Below are 24,076 nucleotides of genomic sequence, written 5' to 3'. Positions count from 1 at the left end.
TAGCGATCGCGATCAAAGCGAAAGTGATCGCGATCGCTTGGACGGGAGCGCTGTGTGGCAAGCATGCGAGTGGTGCGCGCGCAGCAGTGATTGGCGGCTGCGCGCGTGCACGTTCACGTGCACTGTAGCTTTAGGCCACGGCAGCACTTTGAAAAGCCCAGTTATAAAATGTCTCTTCGAGCCTTTGGCTCGCGAGACCTATAAAGGACCGCAGCCTCGCGGGCTCCGTGCTGCTGATCGCCGCCTGCCCACAGTTTCCTCCGCAACACAGCCCGTGAGTAGGGCCGATCGGGCGCATCGTTGGTGCCAAGTGGAGTGCTCCGGGAGGAGCCCAGTGAACAGGGCTGTTAGTGCCAGTGCTTTTTTGGTTTTCCTTTGCAGTTTTCCAGGCCACTGACTGACAATGCATCTTACGTGACCGCTCGTCATTTTTGGGTTTCTACATTGTGTAATTACAGAGAGGGCTTTGACCCCACTAGCCATCTGGTTAACAAGATGGCTGTTTCTTCACGTGCATTGCTGAACATGATCCCCGTAGGAACACCCCTACGACTGGTATTTACAAACAATGAGCCACCCCATGCATGCCCGAAACAAAGGCGCCATTGTTTGTCACAAACTTGTTTAATTACAAAACGCCCGCTGTCGCCTGATCCCGCTGCAGGTCTCCGACTTGACGATGCTTCGACTGGCCACTGAAGCACAAGTTGTAAACCGTAGGCTGGAGGGGTCATTAATGAACAACAGTTTACCTCCACCCTAATATATGCAGGAGTATGCACTGCCGGTATTTTCACACATTCATAATTGGTGGTAATTGCCCTTATTTAGCTCGTTGGTATGAATTTCAGTTTCCAAAGCCTTTTCCATTGAGAGCAACGTACATAGTAGTAGGTGACGTAATTTTTCCTCTATGTTCATTTTTTTTTTTACCTTTCCTCTTGCCAGAATAACTGACACTGATCTATGCTGTTATGTGTTTGTGACACAACACGGGCGATCATAGTTAACCTTTTCTCTCAACATTAGGCGAAACTAAATTGTGGTTTAAGAAACATAATAATTGAGCTGGGGTGTTATTTCTTATCTGTGTGAAAATATATGCATTCCTTAGTGATGTAAGTTAGTTTATTTATGTAATCGTCACTCCACACTACAGTAGCAGTGGCGGCTGGTAACATGCACGAGTAGTGAGTAGGGCACACACACACCCGTCCTGCTCACGTCCACCCATCCACGAGCACACACACCTATCCATTCACAAGCACATACATGCATTCACCCTTTTGCAGTACACATGCACAATTAGACATATATTCATACAAGCACACCCGCCCCACATATAATAATAGGTAACATTATTTCCCCTCCATATTAAATGTTTCTGACTTTTCCTCTCTCAGGAACAAATACAATTAATCTCAGCTTCTATATTTTTATGTCACAAATTAAGCACTGCTTCCACCCATCCACTTAAAGCAAACACATGCACACTCACACCCTCCCATTCACAAGAAGGCGTCTCTCCCGGCACTGCCCAGTCTTTCCTCACCGAGCAGCATCTACCTATCCATGGCTGCCTTGGGCGCCTCCCCCGCACACAGTCCATGGTGCACCCCTGGTGAGAAACATACAAGGGCTTCCTTTCTGCTAAGGCTCAATGTCTTGCCATGAACATACAGAGCAGAGTCCCTGCTCTAAGAAGTGGTTCTTGCTCTGTGGTGGCACCACATTGATCAGCCTCCACATCTGTAAAGGGTACCTGTCACTAGTGCCGTTGACCATCACTGGTGAGTGGAGCCTGGAGCGCGCGCCACTGGTTTGCTTGTGAACTCGGAGTACATGCTGCCGTGATGCACTCTCAGCACACTGGTCCTCCTGTGTGTACACTGCAGTTGCCACCCTCAGAGTGGTTGCTTTACTACCTTGAGTTGGTCACTTTCAAGAGATCAGAAGCCACTGTTCGCAAAGTGCAACATACTTGCCAAGTGTCAGTTGTAGTTCTAGGTTTTCATTCTTTTGGATTACTAGTAGTTAGTTTACTACAGATAGTTTAGACTACAAATAAATGGTTGAAAGTGTGGCAGCAGAGTTCCTCCACATCAAAAGCCTCAAAAGCTGGTAATAACGGCAAATAATAAGAACATGCATTTTTATTTCCACAAACGTACGCAGACTTTTTTGTAGGCTCCACTTTTTTACACATTTAATTAAAACGTATCAATAATTTAATGTATTTGTCTTCATCCATCTCCTAAGAGCTCAAATACCACGTTCACTTGCCTGTTGTCAAATCTACAGCCAGTCCCATAATCCCTTCCACACAGTCCATAGCTACGCTACTTTGCAGTAATGTACGATAATGTGCTGCATGGCGAAATGCTGATAAGGTCCCAAAAGCGGGACCGATTTGCAATGCAAATGCTTGTTTTATATTGCAACTAAAAAGACTGTAAGCACAGGAGAGGGGGCTTAAACTTAAAATCACTCGTCGTGTGGGGTTTTTGCACCAGTATGGGAAGGCTCTCCTTAGCAAAGCTGCTATTCTGCCTTTTTTTAAATTATTTCTTTTAGTGTAACCAGCAGAATAGTAACTTCTCTATATTTAGCTGTAGCTGCAGTACTACTTAACACTAAAATAATAAATGTATGCAAACATTCCAAATGTAAAGGCAAGGGGAGCTGCTCTGTGAATTTAGATTACTATTATTAATATTATTATTTTTATTATTATTGTTATTATTATTTCTATGATGCCAAAGACAACGCATTGGGCGGGTATATTCTATTTAAAGTGTTCCTCATCTGTGCTTATCTTTCTTTCAGCTGATAAAACAACTTGGAAATAACATCAACAATATAGTCTTTGAGTGAAAAAGCGCACATACCGATCTCAAAGGATTAGCAAATGTGATATTAGGTACGCAAAATGGAAAATAATATTTCATAAAGTGGGAAGTAGTGGTGGCTGGAGCTAAATACTGGCTGCGCTTTCAAGTCTGTGTAGGCTTTAGCTTTTCAAATGCTCAGAACAGTAACTATTTTGCCACATCAGCTTTTTGCTTGTGTAGACTTTAAATTTCAAAATAGAACAAACACTTTCTTGGCAATACATAGTTAAGTTGCAACTAAGGAGAGTTGGCCCAACGGCTAGGGCGGTCGACCTCAAATCTGGGGAACTGGGTTCGAGTCCCAGCAATGACGCTAAGCATCCTGTGATTCTGGGCAAATCATTTAGGGGGATATTCTCAAGAACGGGCGGTAATAATCGCCAACCTAGGTTAATGCAATTTTACATAACGCCGTCTATCACAGGAAACTAACGCCATGTCAACGGCGTATTCTCAACATGCTGGCAACAGGCGATAGTTTCCTGATAATTCGTCATATGTCAGCGTTAAAACTACTGGGACACCAATAAAAAAGGAAACCTGAACATGAAAAAAGTTGCGATGGGCCCAACAGCGATAAAAATATCAGCGATAATCAGCGTCAGGCTTGCGATTTCCACCATAAAAGCTGCAAAAAAGGACCAAACAACTGAGAAGCACCATAGAGGAAGCTGGAGCAACTACAGAGGCCAACCAGAACCCCACTAACCCCCCGGAAGACCAGCCAGGGACCTCGGGGAAGGAGAAGGACAAGGAGAAGAAGAAGAGGAACTCGCAAGTCAGTCTGCAGGAAAACAAGATCCTGATTACAGTGGTGATAGAACACCACCAACAACTGTTCATCACCTCCACTCTGTCATTGGCAACTAAAAATGCAATATGGCAGTCCATCTTGGCCAAGGTGTATTCAGTCGGAGTGAAGAGAAGGGAAGTGGATGACTGCAAGAAGCGCTGGAATGATGTGAAGCGCAAAACCAAGCTGAAACTCACTAACAACTGGAAAGCCGCAATGCAGACTGGAGGTGGGAGTCCAGCGCCACAGCAGGAGCTGGATGAGATGAAGGAAATGGTGTCCACAGTCATCAGTGGGGAGACGGTGGCAGGAGTTGGGGGACCGGACACTGCTCAACATGACCTGACCCAAAAGCAACAGGGTGAGCAATGACCAGGGACTGGGGGACGGGGGGAGATGGGCACAATGGCACACATGCACAATTAAGTATAGCACAGTGCAAACCCACAATGAGTCTGGATCATGTCCCTGATCTCCTTGGCATACCGCAGCACACATAGAAACAGCAAGTAGGCCCCCGTCGACAATGTGCCCAGAGGGGGCCCTCCCCACACATCATGAATCTCACAACAAACCCATGCACATGTGCTGAACACAGCAAAGCTGCGGGTCCATGAGCCACACTGACAATGCAAATGACACTGCATGACGATTAGCATGGCTGCAGACCAATCATCATGACATGGTGCACGCCACAACACTGAGGTGGCTGAGTGTGGACCATATCCATAAAAGAGCAGGTCATACTCTGACACATCCAAGTGCACCAACAACCCCTGACGTCAACAAGACATCTGCGGACAAACCATGCCCAAGAGTCCCAACTCCCACCAAGAGCCCAATTTACCCAAGTCTGCAACATCTCAGCACTGTATGAGCATTGAAGTGAAAGGCACACTGCCTGAAAGGGAGAAGGACCAGCAAAATCAGAGCTGCAGGGGCGACTCTCCCACAATGTAACACACACACATAAGAATTAGACCACATCAACATTGACAACAATGTGGTGCAAACTGCAACACTTTCACAACATAACAGAGGGCACAACTGCTGCTGCTTGTGTGTAGAAACTGGCCAATCACATTTGTTATAGCAGGAAACTGTGAGATGATAATGTACAAGTACAACCTCACCTCTCTGATTTCATTACAAGAACGGAGGCTACAATATGCATTATACCTTTAATGCAGTCCAAGCAGCGGCTTACATCACAATATTAAAAGGTTCCAGAATTGAACAATAGCAACACATGAAAGGAATGAGCCATCAACAATCTGCCTTTCTTTTAAATGCGGCTCCAAGCAGATAAGTTCATTTTCCTTCATTACCATTATTCATTTTTATCTCTATTTTGAAGTTCCCTTGTGTGTGGCTTAACCCTACCCCCCCTTCCTACTGCCTCTATACCGATCTCCAATTTACAGAGTTATCCCTACACCCCCTTCGCTAGTCCCATCCTTGCGTGACTGACCAGATTAACCTGCCTTTTCTTTCAGCTTATGTACTATTTCTAATGTTTGAATATATTTAAAGATTTTTAGATGTTTAATCGAACCTTAATTTTTAGTTTTTTGTGTAAACGATTATTCTTCAATTTTATCCTTGTTCTATTTCCTCATGCCATAATTAGCTTACCTAATGTCTTTGTTTAGCTCCTGTTTTTCACCGCTTTCTACCGATGCAGGCTGCGCACTCCAACGCGGCTCTGCATCGCTACCTTTTATTATTTCAGATTTCATCCGCAAGTAGTTATTATTTTACAAACTTATTCATAAAAAAATGGGGTTTTAGCAGGACATCCTCATTTAACTGGCCATTTCAACATTCTAAAACAAAATTAATTATAATAAGAGAGGAATTATTCTCTTGACATTCTTTCTTCTATAAACCTTGCCACTATTATTAAGGGAAATCCTCCCTAATTATCTTTCATTAAAGGGCTTTACCACTTTTTACAAGTTAACATTTTCTATATACCATGTCTGACTCAGACAAGGCTTCTGCCCCTACTCCTAATATAGACCACGAAGCCCTGCAAAAAATCCTTCATAAGGAATTGAGGTCCTCCATGTTTGAGACCTTAAGTCAGATCATGTCCTCTAAAAGGTCACTCCCTGATGAGGATGAAATCTCAGAAATTCCAAACCCATACTTTGACAAGATCACTGAATTAAGGGGTAAAAGACTTAAGAAAAGTAAAAACATTGATAAAAGCAATAAAGAAGGTCCAAGCACATCATCAATTCAGGGAGCTCTTAGCACCTCAACTTCTAATGGAGGTCTTCGCACCTCGAACTCCCACGGTGTCCCTAGTGTCACGACTTATCTGGGTGTCCTTAGCGGCACAAAACATTTGGGTGTCCCTAGCGGCACAAAATATCATAATGCTCTTTACAATATGGGAGATAATTAATCTAATGATATAGAATCCTCAGACACACCTGATGAGTATGTCCTTGATCTTGATGAAGATGATCAAGAATTTTACAATCCATAAGAGGAACTCCCATCATCCTCTAAGGACATTATCCTTAACCCCTTAGGGGAAGAAATGTTTTCCCCAATAAATCTGAAACACCCAAGAAGTTCTGAGTGGTTCCCTCAGGACAACGTTGCAAAATTCATTAAAAAATGAATAAGAAACCTCTTAGAAAGGGACACTCGTAACATCCTTAGAGCTGAATTCTCTAGACCTTCTACTGAGGATAAAAGCTGCTATACCCCCGAATTGGAACCTGAACCCATTACATTCCTATTCAAACTTGGACATGATCCAAGAAAAGGGATGGGAAAATCCCTGAAAGGGTGCCAAAACCGTCTTCTCAACGTATTGGGACCATTAGCCAGAATCCTAGATTCCGCAGAAGACAACCACATCAATGGCACCCCTCTCAACACCAATCTCATCAGGGGATGGAGGCAGAGAGCATTAATTCTACTGGGTAATGCCAACCCTACCATTAATACAGAAAGACAAAGAGTCCCTTTGACTAAAATAAATCCAAAACTAACTGACATGGCGGATAAAGAACCCTTGCAAAACCCAAAAGGTTTATTCTTTGGAGAAGACCTCATTAAATCCTTGGGGAAATACGTCTCCACTTTCACCGCCCTGAACAAGGCACAGCAAAATATGCGCAGAGTTTTCAATCCTAACCTTTTTGGGTGAGGGCCTCTCTTCCGGCCACTTCAATCAAAGGCCATTTCCAAGATTCTGTGGTTTCGGAAGAGGGTATCAGCAGTACAACGTACCTCAATTTTACCCCTAGAGAATTCGAGGCCAACGAATCAAAGTGGAACCTTATTCTCAAACAACCCTGCAAGTGAGAACTCTCTCCCCTCTCCCTTCTCCTTCTTTCCCCCAAAAAGTGGGTGGCAGACTCAAATAATTCCTTCACAATTAGAGATTGATCACTCAAGATATTTGGTTCTTAAACACTGTCAATGGGTTTATGATAGATTTGACTCACATACCTTTGCAAACTTCTTTCCCGAGAGACATGCCTCTCTCTCCAGAGCAACAAAAAAGGAAAAGAGGGAGAGATCTCCTCAATGCTTCAGAAAGGAGCCATAATAGAGGTCCCATTAGAAACTTTAAGATTTATAAGCACACTCTTTCTTGTAAAAAAGAAAGACAAAGGTTGGAGACCTGTCATACACTTAAGAGAACTAAACAAATATTTGGTTTACAGACACTTCAAGATGGAGGGCATCCATCTCTTGAGGAATTTACTTCTAGAGGGAGACTGGCTAGTCAAACTGGACCTAAAGGACCTATGGTCGAATCCCACCAACCCTTTCTTCAATTTGTCTGGAAAAATCAACTTTACCAATTTCAGGCTCTCCCCTTCGGACTCTCTTCTGCCCCTTGGTGCTTCACCAAGGTCATGAGAGCTGTTGCCTTATTTCTAAGAATAAGGGGCATTCGTTTAATCATTTACTTAGACAACATTCTTATAATGTCTCAAGATCCTTCACAACTAGCCAAAGACCTGAAGACTCTGATGGATCTCCTAGAAAGTTTAGGATTCATCATAAACAAAGAAAAATCTATTCTGCCCCCTTCCAGATCTCTGGCGTTCCTAGGTTTCACAGTAGACACATTGAAATGTCTCCTTTTACTACCTTCCAAAAAGATTACTAAAATCAGGAAGGAAATAAGACACGTCCTAAAATAGCAAGGCTTATCTCTGAGAGAGCTAGCCAGACTTCTGTGTCTCCTCTCCTCCATCCAAGCCATCTTTCCTGGTCCCCTCAACTATCAGGACCTTCAAAGGGTAAAGGCTAGAGCCCTAAGATCTGGCCCCTGGTACGGAGATCAGATCTGTCTGGATCAAGAAGCCAAATCGGAGCTAGCCTGGTGGCTCGAGAACCTAGATGCGTGGAACAGAAAAGCAATCTTTGGTTCAAAACCAGAGTTTGTTTTAGAATCAGATGCGAGCCGCCATGGCTAGGGAGCTTGCCTTCTCAATCAGAACACTGGTGATATCTGGTCACAAGAGGAATCATCTCACCACATAAATTATTTAGAACTAACAGCTGGGCTTTACTCCATCATGAGCTTCAAACACTCTCTCCAGGGGAGGTCAGTCATTCTAAAGATGGACAACATCTCAGCGGTAGCCTATATAAATCGTCTGGGAGGCACCAAATCTGCGGACCTCTCGAATTTAGCAAAGAAACTTTGGATATTCTGTCTGGAAAACAAGATCGCTCTGAAAGCGGAATACCTTCCGGGGAAATCGAACATCTCTGCAGACTGGAACTCAAGATTCCTGTTAGATCACAGCAATTGGAAACTGAATATTTCCGTGTTCAGTACCCTAAACAAGATCTGGGGCCCTCTAGAAATAGACTTATTTGCGAGCAGACTAACCTTTCAACTGGAGAACAACTTCAGCTGGATGCCTGACCCGGGTGCTCTAGCAGTCAATGCCTTACTACAATCTTGGAAAGGAGCCAAGGTGTACGCATTCCCTCCCTTTGCCATGATTCAGAGAGGTCTTCAGATAGTGAGACAGGATCAGTGCTTCCTTGTCCTAATAACTCCCCTTTGGCCATCCCAAGCATGGTTCCCCACCACTCTAGAACTAGCTTGCAACCCCCCCTTCTTAATTCCTACCCTAGAGAATCTTCTTGCAGACGTCGATGGAGGAGTTCACCCCCCTAATTCAGAACAGGAGTTTAACCCTTTTTGCCTGCAGAGTGTCAGGAGACCCAATGAAATCTCAGGACTTTCGGCGACGGCTGCAACTCTCCTCTGAGAGTCTTCGGCCCCAGGCACTCACTACAGATATAACAACATATGGAGAATCTGGGTACGTTGGTGCCTGGAAAGGAACCTGGATTCCTTGGAAGCACCTATTGTTGACATAGTTAACTTCCTTTATAAACAATTTGATAAAGGCCTCAGCTATAGAACTAGCAATTGCTATAGATCGGCTTTTTCTGCTGGTCATGTCCTTGTCAATGGTAAAACGGTAGGTAAAAATGTCATTGTTTGTAGAGTGATAAAAAGCATTAGTTTGAGAAGACCTCTTAAACCTAAATATGAAAGTCTTGGGATGTCAAACTAATCCTTGATCTTTTCAATATCTGGCCTGTTAATACTCTCCCCAATAGGAAAAAAACCTTTCCATTTAGCTGGCTACTCTACTATGCCTAATCTCACGCAGAAGGGTCTCTGATGTCAAAGCCCTGGAGATTACATATAGATCTCATAACAAGTTCGGAGTTAAATTTGAGATTTATAGAAGAACAAAGACTATGTTCGATTCAATCTTATACCCACGTTTTAATTTATGTCCAAAACTTTGCGTTGTGGACTGCATGAGAGAGCATGATCGCAGAATGTTTGCTCTTCGCCCTCAGGGTGTTAACCAAATACATATATCCTTTGATAAAGCCCACAAAGGCATAACCTCAACCTCTATTGCTAGATGGGTTAAGACTGTTATGAGTTTAGCAGGTATTGACTTAAAGACATTTCAAGCTCACTCCCTTAGAGGTGCTATGGCCAGTAAATCTCTCTGGTCTGGAGGTAAGTTGGATGACATTCTCAAAGCTGCTGACTGGTCAAATGCTAGCACCTTTGCACACCATTATTGCAAGCCTATTGAACATATGTCTGATGTTGTTTTACAAAGCTACCAACATGCATAATGTAGCCTCCATTCTTGTAATGAAATTGCGATTCTCATATTACCATGACTAGAGAATCTGGATTTCATTAAAGACACGTAGGCTGACATTATCCCTCCCATCCCACTCCTTGGTGGTCTTACAATGATTTAATGCTGTTTTTGTTACAGTTTATTACTGTACTTTTTATTAACATCTCTTTCATCTCTTTTTCCTTTTAGCTTGATAAGCTTGACACTATTTTTTACATTCAAGAGATATTTACTTCTTTCTCTTGTCAGGTAACGCTCCTTAACTGTGTGCCGTCTGGCCTTTGGTTTTACCTTCGTTCGTACTTCTCCTTCATCCTGCTCATCAGAAGATCGTTTTGATGTTTCAAGTTTCATGAACATATTTTCCTCCACATTTAACCCCTTGCATGCTCATGACGGAACCACTCCGTCATGAGCCACGGGCGCCGTGTGCTCATGACGGAGTGAATCCGTCATGCTGCGGCCATTGGCGGCCGCTCCGCCCACGCGGCGCTGTTTCCCCGCCTGTGCGGGCGATCAGCGCAAGTGTGTGGAGTCATGGCGAAACCACGCCGTCATGAGCACAGCTCGCCCGTGACTAATGATGGCTTGGTTCCGTCATGAGCATGGCGGCGCCGCGCTCACCCCAAACCCCCCCAGTGCTGCGGCGGAATTCGCCCCACAGCGAAGGGGTTAAAAGAGGCAGATTGTTGATGGCTCATGCCTTTCATGTGTTGCTATTGTTCTATTCTGGAACCTTTTAATATTGTGATGTCAGCAGCTGCTTGGACTGCATTAAAAGAATAGTGCATAATGTCAGCCTCCGTGTCTTTAATGAAATCCAGATTCTCTAGTCATGGTAATATGAGAATCGCAATTGTGTAGAAATGTCCACTGTTCCGCACCAAATAGGCATCTCCTCCCAAACAGTCACAATGTACATTGTCATGCAGTCTGTTTGTAAACTTGTCCAAAGCGTGAACATACATGGAACACACTGTTAAGCTGCACCTCCCCTTTACATTGCAGAGGGAGAATCAACACCTCCTGCAGAGCAGACCCTACATCTCTTCACTGATGATGAAGAGGATCTCCACACCATCGACACCGACACCCTCCAACAGCTCATGGACACCCTCAGCACCCCACCCCCAGGAGCAGGGCAGCCCAGCTTCATCATGGAGACCCCACCCCCATGACACAGACCTCACACCAGGAAGCACCCACCACCACGGCTGTCTCCCAGGACCCCCACGACCAACACATGGCATTCCAACGCCATGTGTTAGAGGGCCAGAAGAAGATGGCTGAGCAGGTGTGGGTGGGGTTCGACCTCATGGCCTGCCAAACTAGATGCCATAAGTAGGTGTCTAAGTCCCATCAGGGACCACTAACAGTCCCTAACGGACACCCACAGGCTGCTCCATGCTCTCCATCAAGCCATGGCTGACAACGCTGGAGTCCTGACTCTGAGACAAGAAAGACTGTCTAGTCAGAGTGGCTCCAGAGATGTCACCCGGGAGTTGGGACACATGCGGAGGATCTTGGAGAACATGGAGCAGATGCAAGCAGAAAGAATGGTTGCCATGGCTGCACACCAGTGAGATGTAGCTGGGATATTCCATGCCCTGCAGATCCTCATCATGGCATTGCTGCCACAAGGCCTGGTGCAGATGAATGTTGTTGCTACTACTCCATCCACATCTCTGCCCCCTAATGTGTCAGTGCCTCACAGTATGGCAGACAATCCACCTCCGGCCCCTGATGAGTCAGTGCCACACAGTACTGCAGACAAAACACCACCACCCACATGTGAAGCACATCACACAACAGAGGACAATGATGTGGATGTTTCTGTCTTTGTGGAAGAAGGAAGCGGAAGCACTCATCTCTGCCATATGGCCTGTTTCAGCTTGGTTCTGCCCTCTGCATCATGCCCGGGAATAACATTTTCCACTGTCCCCTGATACACTCTGCGACACTCACCTTGGCCCTCGACGTGGACTGCCATATTTAGTTTGGTTACCAATGACACAGCAATCAGACTGCGACTGAACTCTTCCTCTTCTGATGAACTTGTCAATCCCTAAAGGACTCTGGATGGCCCTCCACAGGGCAACAATGTAAAGTGGGGTTTGCATGGCCATGTACTGGTCCAGCTTCAACACTCCACCGAATGTGATTAAAACATTCTAATTCACACAGATGTGTCATGTCTATGATCAAGCAAGTATGCGATTGAGGCTAGGCCTTTGGCTTATGCTGCAGCAATGAAGATGCACACACAACAGTTGGCATGTATGAGCCAAGACCCCGAGCGGTCTTGCGCTCCTTTATTTATCCATTCGGGCTAGCCCGCCCTCCGGGTGCATGCTACATTGCAACATTGTCGATTAAGGTCCGGGTGGCGCCGCCACTACAACAGAGACACACGCCATAGTTTTGTTTGTGGCCAGTCCAGAACTGAACCATGCCCAGTGCCCAGAACTGAACCACGCCCAGAGTCCCGGGCCATTTCTTAACACTTCTCACACGCCTACGCGCGGGCTGCCGCCATGGCTCTGGGATGACGTGCGCTTTGGAGTACGTCTCCAGACGTTCCACTCAGGCTTTCCAGCATGCTGCCAGGGACGGGAGTGGCCCCGTGACTGTGAAGGGCTCCAGTGGCCTTACCAAGGACATGCTGTTGGCTGCTGGAGGCGGACTTGTGGGGTAGCCCCATAGGAAGATGACTTGCGGTGCACTGAGGTAGGCCCACCTGAGCGGGTATCCAGCCTGCGATGATACAGTGGCATGGAGGCTGGACGGGGACTTGTGGTGCACAGAGGTAGTGGCACCTGAGGCACTGCGTCCGGCACGGGCCTATCGCCACATGGCAATGACTTGTGGTGCACTGAGGTAGCACCACCTGAAGAGCTGAGCAGGTGTGCAGCCTACGATGATGCAGTGGCCTGGAGGCTGGACGGTGACTTGTGGTGCACTGAGGTAGGCGCACCTAAAGTGCAGAGCGGGTATGCAGCCTGCGATGATACAGTGGCCTGGAGGCTGGACGGTGACTTGTGGTGCACTGAGGTAGGCCCACCTGAACAGCTGAGCGGGTGCACAGCCTGCGATGATTCAGTAGGCCTGTCGGGCCGGACTGGAAAGGATTTATCTGGGACCTGCTGGACCGCAGTGTAGGCCGGAGGGAGCAGTCAGCACGCACAGAACTTCGTGGTGCGGTGCCGCAGGGTGCGCTGGGGGCCTGTTGCGTGGAAGCCAGCGATCAGCTGAGGAGGCTGCCAAGCTCGTGGGCCTCGGGCTTGAAGGTTGCACCGGCACGTGGTGGGCCCTCTTGGAGACACGCCAGTGGCAGCAGGTGAGCAGTGAGGCCTGGGTGCTCAGGGGAGGGCAATCAGCGCTGGGCGCGGAATGGGTCTGAGGACCAGTAGTCTGGGGTGTAGCAGGCGCACAGGATCGCACAGGCACCACCGGTCACGGCAGCGGCTTCGTGGCAGGGTGAGGGACGCCACCCTGGCTGATACGCCCCTGCAGGCAATGACGCGATGTTCACCGGCTTAGAAGCCTTGCTTGGTCTCCGGCTGGTCCTGCACAGTATGGGGGCAGTGAAGGTGCTGGGGTATCAAACTGATGATGGCATCCAAGACAGTTGTGAGGAACTTTTATAGGGCTGGCTCTGAGACTCCTCTGACTCTGGCAGTTGTTGGTTGGAAGGTACCAGGGGCTAACAAGTGCAGCACAGCCAGCAGCTTTGTCTGCGGAGGGATGTTGGTGGTCCGCTGTGTTGGTACCATCAGCCTGTGGGCAATGTGGTTCAGAATGCGGAGGATGGTTGTCCTTTTGAGCTTGTAGTGGGCAATGACATCCTCTGGCGTTAAGTCTCTGAGGCTGGTGTGTTTTTGGCAGGTCCGCTGCCTCAGTGGTAGTCCGGGGGGGTGGTCCTGGGGGTGGTGGCTGTGGGTGGGGTGGCCCTCTTCGGTCTCCAAACTGCATGATTAGTAGCTCCATGGCATCTGTTGGTCTTCAGAAGTGGCTCTGGGCTGGGTTCCCTTTATACTGCAGGTTTTCAACCTACTTAAGACCAGAAAAAAGCAGGTCTTAAGTCCCTGCTGCTAACGTGCCTTATCACCTGTTTTTGGACCGCATCGCCGATCTGGCTAGTCATTGAGAATATCGCAAAGTGGTGTTTTCATGAGTTTTTGGACGGGAATGCCTACTCTGCATATGATTAGCGTTAGTTTTCGCTGTCAGATATGGCGATGTTTTTAGCAGCAGCTATTGCAGGTAAACTGACGATTCGGGTCAAGTTCGCGATATATAAAACTCTGGAAAAAAAGACACACAAATGATGGACGGAATGTAGAACAAATCAAAACATTCATCCCCAGTCAAGAGATTTGGGTTAAATCCATCGTTCTTTTGCTCACCATGCCACCCCAGTTCAGACCCAGCCACATGCAAATCAGTCATGACCCTCTGCTTCATGGGAACAGTCCAGCCTGCACTGTCAAGCCAGGTGCTCCCTGAAACGGAAACAAGCATCCTAGCATCGGTTTTGGGTCTGGACTGTTCCCATTGGGCGCTGGGTGAAGAATGATTTGCATATGGCTAGGTTCAAACTGGAATGGCATAGGAAGCAAAACAATGATGGATTTAGGCCCAGATCTCTGTACTGGGGTGAATGAATGGCATTGTTCTGCGTTCTGTCCATCAATTGGTATTTTAGCAACTAAGGAGAGGGCATGTCTATTCTCTCCTCTTTGAAGTACTTTATAATTTCATCTTGTTCCATATCGGCAGAAACACTACGGTTTCTGTTTTTAACTTTCGGTTGGCATCTTAATGCTTTCTGTAAACTGCTTTAATTAAGCCACTTAGATGAAAGCATTTTAGAAAAAAAGGATTCATTACCAAAAAGCAGAGGGCTAGAAAATACAGGGGCAGATTTACAAGCCCCCTGCGCCACCAGTACGTCACTTTTCGTGACGTACTGGTGGCGCAGGGGGCTCCTCCATATTTACAAGGACAGGAAAAGCCACCCTGCGTGACTTTTCCTCTCCTTGTAAATATGGCCCCTTTACACGCAGCACTTTGCGTGGAAGGGGCGTTCCATGGGTGTTCCTGTGGGTGTTCCCACGCAACACCCATGGAACAAGACTAATCTCCAGATTTACGAGAAATCGTAAATCTGGAGATGCGTCTGAATGCTACGCCACCCTAGAGGTGGTGAAGGGAGGTGCAACAAGGAGAAATGTTCTAAACACTTAAGTCATTGTTTTTGTTCAGGTAGGTGACCCTTCCTGCACAAAAACAATCTCCCCATGGCGCAGGCATCCTTGCACCATGGTGCAAGGATGCATGTGCCGGCGCTTAGCAGCTGTTTGTACGCCAGCGCAGGGGAGAGCACAGGAATGCGACATATTCTGGTAAATATGTCGCTCTCCTGTGGTCTGAAAGTGCCACAGCGTGGCGCAGCCAAAGGGCTTGTGGTGCCACGCTGCGGCACTTTCTTGTAGATCTGCCCCATAATCTTTTGTAGAGGTGCACCGAGTTACCAACTCTATGATATTTACAGAGCTGCTAAGTGGCCCAGGCCATGTTGGTCATTTCCTGCAACTCCTGGCCTATTAGCCAATAACACATTGCAGCTTGCATTATTTAATACTTTTTGCAGTGTTAAAAGAGAGACTCCAAATCTAAGAGTGCAATTTACCACTGGCTTACAAGACAGAAATAGACGTAGGTGTCTCACAAGACATTAGCCTTTTGACAGCCGTGTAGTTGTCTACATAGTAAGTAGGTTGAGTCCCTACGTCATTGAAATATGTATAATGTGCAGACAGTGAAATTCAGCCTTTCTGGATTTTCCTCAGATCATGGAGTCCAACGTTTTAATGCATTTTCTGTAGACATTTATGTTTACTTGATACATATTCTATTCAGGTTGTGCAAATCAGCAGTTTATCCTTTTCTTGTCGATCAACTGATTACTCTACAATTAAATATTAACATGCACTGCTGCTCATCGCCATATCTTAAAGACATTGGCAAAACCAATAGCTCTGGCTAAACACTTATAAAGTCCTACCAGCGAGACCTATTGGCTATGCCAATGCTTGTTTTTTTTAACATCTTATCAACGTACACTGTGTCAAGACCGCTGAAAAATGCACGAATATCAATATCTCTTTTTAGTTTGTAGCTTTTCACTGTAAAATCTTATTCATCATTGTAGAAAATTCCCTTTCCTCGTATCTCCGCAGGAGTCCTCTGTGACGATGAAGATTATACATTGAGCGTGCCCGACCCCGTCACAGCGCAGGAAGGCCTGTGCGTCCTCATTCCCTGCAAGTTCACCTATGAGGAGACGAGGGAGGCAGCTGTGAATTTCCGCGGATACTGGTTCTACAGAGGCAACCCTAAAGACAAGGTTGTGGCTTCCACATTTCGAACCAATGAGATCTACGCGGACACCGAAGGCCGCTTCCGACTGGTGGGAGATGTGAGGAGAAGGAACTGTTCCCTCAGCATCGATGACATCAGCAGACGGAATACCGGCACATACTTCTTCCGATATGAACACAGTAGAAGCTCGGGAATTAGATATAATTATTATAATTATCCGCTGCACGTTACGGTTGTAGGTGAGTCACGTACGGACTTCTCTCTGGTTGTAAGTTGATTTCAGAGTTCGTGTGTCAGAAACGACGATGCCATGTAATATGTCACATACATGTTAACTGATCGTTCTATGGCTAATACAGGTCACAAAAAGAGAGACTGATAATGAGGCTATCACCACGGAGTGTTACACAGTAACGCATTTCATCACACAAGAGCACATACAACACATGAATATACTGACAAAGACACTGTTTATCGAGTTCATTCAGAGACGGGTGCAGTTTTAAAATGGCAGAAAATTCAACTTGAGCCTTTTTAGGTCGAGCTTCAGCGGCAGCGCGCATGCGCTGCTCGCTCTGCGAGGCATGCAGTAGTTCAGTATGGGAAGACAAGCTTCCCTCCCTCTCCGCCCATATTTGTCATTGGCTTCTGTGTTTGCCCTTCGTAAATTCTGTCTTCTGATTGATAATGAGGCTTGTTAGTCTCGCCTTATTGTGCCATGTCGTTGATTGCGTCCTTCCGTGGCTATTGGCCCCTTTACTTCCAGCGTTGCATGAGCACACTTTTCTTCCTGTGACTTCTCACCCCCCCATGCCTTCTCTACCCCACTGCCGCCCACCAGCACTCCCATTTGCAATGCAATAGGTCTTGCCAGACGCGCAACACCCATTGGACTCACAGGGCTTCAGCCCCCCCCGTCGCGTGTAGCAGCCCGGGCTGAGACAGCTTCCCGGCGCGCACACAGCCGCACCCGAGCACTTCACAGGTCTTTAAAAGACCATTTGCATGTTAATGAGGCCTCGCTGTTGTTTCACCCCTTCTAAGAGCCCCTGCAGCTCCACTCTGCCAATGGCTTAAAAGATTCAGCCCCCCCCCGAATTTTTTTCTTAGCCCCCCCCCCGAAATTTGGCTCTAGTTGCGCCTTTGGGTCTTGCGTAAATGCGAGTCCTATTGCATTGCAAATTCTTGTTTTATTGGTGTGGGCTTAAACATACTGACCGGGCCGGTAAAACGCCGGTCAGTTCAGGGGAAGTATCCCGGGGACTGGTCGGCACCGTAGTCAGCCCGTTCCTGGCCCCATCAGATGCTCTTCACTACGAAATCCCACTAATAGCAACCCACAACTTGTGCCCTCGTCCCGTTTCCGGGAGCTTAGAAGCGCCATAGGAATTGGGGCGCTGTGCTATACAAAACCATAATATAACTGTGTTTACCAGCCTGTCGTGCCAGTCATCACAAGGGTGACTGCTGGTGAGTCAGTGCCAGTGAAGGCAGAAAGTGCCCAAGGTTACGCGACTGGCGTGAGGATGACTCGGTAATAAACAGGTGATTGTTTTTCCAAAGCAGAGTCCGGCGCGCCTGTACTGAGAGGTAAAGGCGGCCTCGCCTTCCTTGTTGGACACATTCTCTTGCGACTGACACAAGAAGGCAGGTGGCTAAGCACAGCTCTCCGCTTCCAAGTGCTAGCAAGCAGGGTCGGATTGGAACAGAAGACTGGCCCACGCAATAACATAAAAGAGACCCCATTAGCGAGCCAGATAGATAAAAAGCGACCTACATTTGGAAAGCAGGACAGCAGTGAGCTTGTACAGACACGCTGTAGGGGTGATTCGGAAGGCTGCATGCATCTGTTTGCCGCGAGCAATGTTTGTTTCTAGGGAAGACTTTGGCGCCGATGCACCTGCTGCAAAAATCCGTTTTGGCACCCCAAGACCACCTCCTCGGATTCAATATCGGAAATTCTGTCGCAAGCTCGTCTGGCATTGCTCGACCCTGGGGAGAAGTTGGGTGGATATTCCGAGGGGTAAGGATCTGGACCCCAACCCCATCGCCAGCCGTGGGTTATCAGGCAGGGCTGGCTGAACATCGCAGGCCTGATAAGAAACCTTCTGAGCTCTCTCCTACAAGGGGGGTCTCGGTTGAGGTCCAGAACCTGTCGTGGGACTGTGACACCATCTGTAAAGCGCCTAGCGCCTCACCTGGGTCTTCTGTGCACCTCTTTGTCACAGCATTGCATTGCCTGTTACATGTGATTTGTTTGGCACCCCGGCTCACCCTACCCCATCATGAATGTCAGCTGTATTTCTCAGGAGATGACCCCAGGACCAGAGGACCGTGTTCGCCCACAGTGACCCACAGCCCCCCACACATGTTCTCCCATATTCCTTGCACTTTCCTTAATCCGTGTTAGTCTCCTGACTGTACCATTTGACAGGTGCCATATTTGAGCCCACCAGTTAAAACTTAACCCACTTCAATGTCTTTCTATCGGACCCCCACACTTTCTTTCTCCTGTGCTCTGTTGGCCTCCCTCCTCCTTCTTCCCCATGTCACGTTCTTGTATCTCCATTCCCTTTCCTGCCCCCTTTCTCACTCCTTGCTGACATCAGTTGTAGCACCTTTTGGAAAAGCTGTACCCTTCACTCTGTCTGACGTTACTTTTGCCCAATTTATTTTTTCCGCCACTGGGTTACAGAACTCTGTGTTATTGTTCAGACATTCACCAGTAGTGCCTAGACTCTGGTAATTAGCAGGTTCACCACAAACCATAGAGGAGGACCCCCACATAAACTTACTGGGGAGCCTGGCGACTGCTGATAAATGATTATGGGAACACGAAACAACGGACAGATTTAAACAGGGGTTGTAAATCTATGTAACCTGTGACAACTAACAAACATATGGAAACACAAAGCAAACACATGTAAGCCTCTCTTTGTATAAAGAAAAGAAGTTATGTAATCTTATAGCACAAAACATCAATAGGAGCTCAAAGCAGTGCACCGGGTGCAGTGCTAAAAAAGTGACTTTAAAATCACCAATGCATGCACAAAGAAACCAAGGCTTGATACACGGTAAGTGACAGAGGTAATCCTCCGTCAAATTGTTTCAGGCCTCCATTTTGAACATTCAATAAACAACCCAAGGTATGTCGTCAACGTTTCGACCCAAAGTCTCAATTTGTGGGTTTCATCAGGACACAACCCATCAATCAGCCTGTGAAATGAGTAAAAGTGGGCCCAACTGATTATAGTCACATGCGCACAAGTATTTTACCTATACCCCAGGAGGACAGAGCACCTTTGTGGCATCCTTGCATGTGCTGCTTTCCTTAATCTTGCATCCCCACTTCTTCTGCCAACCTTATTCCTACATCCCTACATCTGTTTCTCTGTTAAACCCTACATATGCCTTCTCAGCCATGCATCTGCATTCTAAGTTAACCCTGCATCGATGCATCTGCTTCCCTGCCAAACCCTGCATCGCTGCACCTGCCTTCTTGCTAAATCCTGCATCCGACTTCTTGCTAAACCCTGCATCTGCTTCCCCCTTAACCCTGCATCTGTACATTTGTTTCTCTCCTTTACTCTGTATGCCTGGACCTCCTTCTCTCCTTGACCCTGCATCTCTCTCTGTTTCTCTTGTTTACCCTGTATGCCTGTATCTGCTTCCCTCCATAACCATGCATCTCTAAATCTCCTTCTCTTCTTTACCCTGTATGCCCGGACCTGCTTCTCTCCTTAACGCTGCATCTCTGTCTGTTTCTCTTCTTTACCCTGTATGCCTGGACCTGCTTCTCTCCTCAACCTTGCATCTCAACCGCTGTTTCTCTTCTTTATCCTGTATGCATTCATCTGCTCCCCTCCTTAACCCTGCATCTCTACATCTGTTTCTCTCCTTTACCCTGTATGCCTGTATCTGATCTCCTCCTTAACCCTGTATCTCTATCTCTGTTTCTCTTCTTTACTCTGTATGCCTGTACCTGCTTCCCTCCTTAACCCTACATCTGTTTATCTTCCTTATCCTGTATCTGTTTCCCTCCTTAATCCTGCATCTCTATGTCTCTTTCTCTTCTTTACCCTGTATCTGCTTCCCTCCTTAATTCCGCATCTCTACACATGTTTCTCTTCTTTACCCGGTATCTGCTTTCCTCCTTAATTCTGCATCTTTACGTCTGTTTCTCTTCTTTACCCTGTGTGCCTTCATCTGCTCAATCAATCATTTATAGAGCGCCAGTATATTACCCGTGAGGGTCACTGGGCGCTGGAGTTGTTTGTTGCTGCTTGGAGGTGATTATTCAAACAACCAGGCCTTGACCTCCTTGAGGTGTCTGCGATGGAGATGAATCGCGGTGTCTGGGCCGTTGGTGGAAGGTCATGTATTTGTTGATGTATGCTGGTCCTTCCTTATGCAGGGACTCAGCACCTTGAATTGGGAGGAGATGTCGAGTAGGACTGTTGCCGCTGAGTCTTGTATTGTTTGGAGTCTCTTCAGGAGGCGTGCAGTGATTGCTACATAGAGTTTGATTCCATAGTCAAGTATGCTATCCCGCTTAACCCTGTGTGCTTTCATCTGCTTCCCTCCTTAACCCTGTATCTCCACATCAGTTTCTCTTCTTTACCCTGTATGCCTGTATCAGCTTCCCCTACTTAACCCTGTGTGCCTTCATCTGTTCCTCTTCTTTACCCTGTGTGTCTTCATCTGCTTCCCCTCCTTGACCCTGCATCTCCACATCAGTTTCTCTTCTTTACCCTTTGTGCCTGTATCTGCTCTCCTCAACCCTGTATCTCCACATCAGTTTCTCTTCTTAACCCTGTATACCTGTATCTGCTTCCCCTCCTTAACCCTGTGTCCCTTCACCTGTTTCTCTTCTTTACCATGTGTGCCTTCATCTGCTTCCCTCCTTAAACCTGCATCTCTAAATGAGTTTCTCTTCTTTACCCAGTGTGCCTTCATCTGCTTCCCTCCTTAACCCTGCATCTCTAAATTTGTTTTACTTCTGTACCTTGTGTGCCTTCATCTGCTCCCCTCCTTAACCCTGCATCTCTACATCTGCTTCTTTTCTTTACCCTGCATGGCTGTATTTGCTTCCCTCCTTAACCCTACATTTCTACCTCTGTTTCTCTTCTCTACTCTTTGAGCTTGCATCTGCTTCCCTCCTCAACCTTCCATCTCTACCTCTGTTTCTCTTCTCTAGTCTGTATGCATTCACCTGCTTCCCTCATTAGCTCTGCATCTCCACCGGTTTCTCTGCTCTACCCTGTATGCCTGTATCTGCTTCCCTACTTACCTCCGCATTCCCCCTTCTTTGTCTTTGTTAAAACTTGCATCCCTGCATCTTCCTTCCTGCTGAGCCCTGCATCCCTTCATTCACTTCCTTGCTTAAACCTGTATCTGCTTCCCTCTGCCCCTATACATCACTGCATCTGCCTTCCTGCTGAACCCTGCATCCCTTCATTTCCTTCCTTGCTTAATCCTGAACTTGCTAAGCCCTGCAGCCCTACCTTTCCCTTCACCCTGCATCTGCTTCTTTGGTAGACCATGCATCTGTTTCCCTTGTAACCCCCACTCCTGCTTGTCTTTCCTGTGCCCGATGCTCCCTTGTCCCTTCCTGTGATGGAGCGTTGCCTGGACACCCGCAGCCCTGGTTGAGGATGCCTGGGAGAGCCCACAGAACACTAGGAGCGGGTAGAACCAGGCACAGCTGGAGGAAGGCTGGACGGGATGGGAAGAGGCATCCCGTCCCAGCTGGACCAGTGTTCAAACTTACAATTAAAGCTGGCCTTCTGTGTGCATGGCCTCCTACCAGAGGCAAAACTTTCAGATAAAGGCGCCACCTGGGGGCTGGGGGCTGGGGTTTTGTAACTTGTGTGGACTCTGAGGAGATTGTGTGCACTGGACTGGAGCAGATGTGTGCCAGCAGCGGGCGCGCACGGCTATCTGCCACAGGCCTGTGATCCGCAAGAAGCCAGGCTTCAGTGAGCTGCCACGAATGAGACACCCAGCTCCTCGGGTAAGAAGATAGTAGCAAACACCTGCCCAAGAGGTCAAAAAGCAGAAGCCAGACCCTACTGACTGGTTCAGGGCTCAGGAGCCACGAGGACCTTGCAGGGACAGCTGGACCGAAACCAAGAAGTGCCCATTCAGCTAGAGGCTGTAGGCCGGTAGAGGAGTATCCCGGCACTATCCGTGAGCTGCAGAGGAGCACCCCGGCACTGTCCGTGGTGAGCTGCAGAGGAGAACTCCGGCACTGCCCGTGGTGAGCGGAAGAGGAGCACCCCAGCACTGTCCGTGAGCTGCAGAGGAGCACCCCGGCACTGTCCGTGGTGAACTGCAGAGGAGCACCCCAGAACTGTCCGTGGTGAGCTGCAGAGGAGCACTCCGGCACTGACTGTGGTGAGGAGCATGAGGAGCACCCCGGCACTGTCCGTGGTGAACAGCAGAGGAGCACCCCAGCACTGTCCGCGGTGAGCTGCAGAGGAGCACTCCGGCACTGACTGTGGTAAGGAGCATGAGAAGCACCCCGGCACTGTCCATGGTGAGCTGCAGAGGAGCACTCTGACACTGTCTGTGGTGAACTGCAGAGGAGCACCCTAGCACTGTCCGTGGTGAGCTGCAGAGGAGCACTCCGGCACTGATTGTGGTGAGCTGCAGAGGAGCACCCCGGCACTGTCCATGGTGAACTGCAGAGGAGCACTCCGACACTGTCCGTGGTGAGCTGCAGAGGAGCACTCCGACACTGTCTGTGGTGAACTGCAGAGGAGCACCCCAGCACTGTCCGTGGTGAGCTGCAGAGGAGCAACCCGGCACTGTCCGTGGTGAACTGCAGAGGAGCACCCCAGCACTGTCCATGGTGAGCTGCAGAGGAGCACTCTGCACTGACTGTGGTGAGCTGCAGAGGAGCACCCCGGCACTGTCCATGGTGAACTGCAGAGGAGCACCCCAGCACTGTCCGTGGTGAGCTGCAGAGGAGCACTCCGGCACTGACTGTGGTGAGCTGCAGAGGAGCACTCCGACACTGTCTGTGGTGAGCTGCAGAGGAGCACCCCGGCACTGTCCATGGTGAACTGCAGAGGAGCACCCCGGCACTGTCCATGGTGAACTGCAGAGGAGCACCACAGCACTGTCCGTGGTGAGCTGCAGAGGAGCACTCCGGCACTGACTGTGGTGAACTGCAGAGGAGCACCCCGGCACTGTCCATGGTGAACTGCAGAGGAGCACCCCGGCACTGTCCATGGTGAACTGCAGAGGAGCACCACAGCACTGTCCGTGGTGAGCTGCAGAGGAGCACTCCGGCACTGACTGTGGTGAACTGCAGAGGAGCACCCCGGCACTGTCCATGGTGAACTGCAGAGGAGCACCCCAGCACTGTCCGTGGTGAGCTGCAGAGGAGCACTCCGGCACCGCCCGTGGTGAGGCTGCAGAGGAGCACTCCGGCACTGACTGTGGTGAGCTGCAGAGGAGCACCCCGGCACTGTCCATGGTGGACTGCAGAGGAGCACCCCAGCACTGTCGGTGGTGAGCTGCAGAGGAGCACTCCGGCTCCGCCCCGTGGTGAGGCTGCAGAGGAGCACTCCGGCACAGACTGTGGTGAGCTGCAGAGGAGCACCCCAGCACTGTCCATGGTGAACTGCAGAGGAGCACCCCAGCACTGTCGGTGGTGAGCTGCAGAGGAGCACTCCGGCTCCGCCCGTGGTGAGGCTGCAGAGGAGCACTCCGGCACTGACTGTGGTGAGCTGCAGAGGAGCACCCCGGCACTGTCCATGGTGAACTGCAGAGGAGCACCCCGGCACTGTCCATGGTGAACTGCAGAGGAGCACCCCGGCACTGTCCGT

At 48.3% G+C, this 24,076-nt stretch overlaps 1 pseudogene across 1 annotated transcript in view; it reads left to right on the top strand.

Moving 5' to 3' along the window:
- LOC146808984 (sialic acid-binding Ig-like lectin 13) overlaps positions 1-24,076 on the top strand; it is a 464,421-nt pseudogene that overhangs the window by 233,670 nt on the left and 206,675 nt on the right. The window contains exon 4 of the transcript XR_014966302.1: positions 16,100-16,480. The product of XR_014966302.1 is annotated as a sialic acid-binding Ig-like lectin 13 (transcript). The remainder of the gene's footprint in view (positions 1-16,099; positions 16,481-24,076) is intronic.

The sequence above is a fragment of the Triturus cristatus genome, chromosome 7 (assembly GCF_964204655.1).
Source record: "Triturus cristatus chromosome 7, aTriCri1.1, whole genome shotgun sequence".
NCBI classification, from domain to species: domain Eukaryota; kingdom Metazoa; phylum Chordata; class Amphibia; order Caudata; family Salamandridae; genus Triturus; species Triturus cristatus.
The sequence above is the reverse complement of the archived record's forward strand: the minus strand, read 5'-3'. Positions and strand labels throughout refer to the sequence as shown.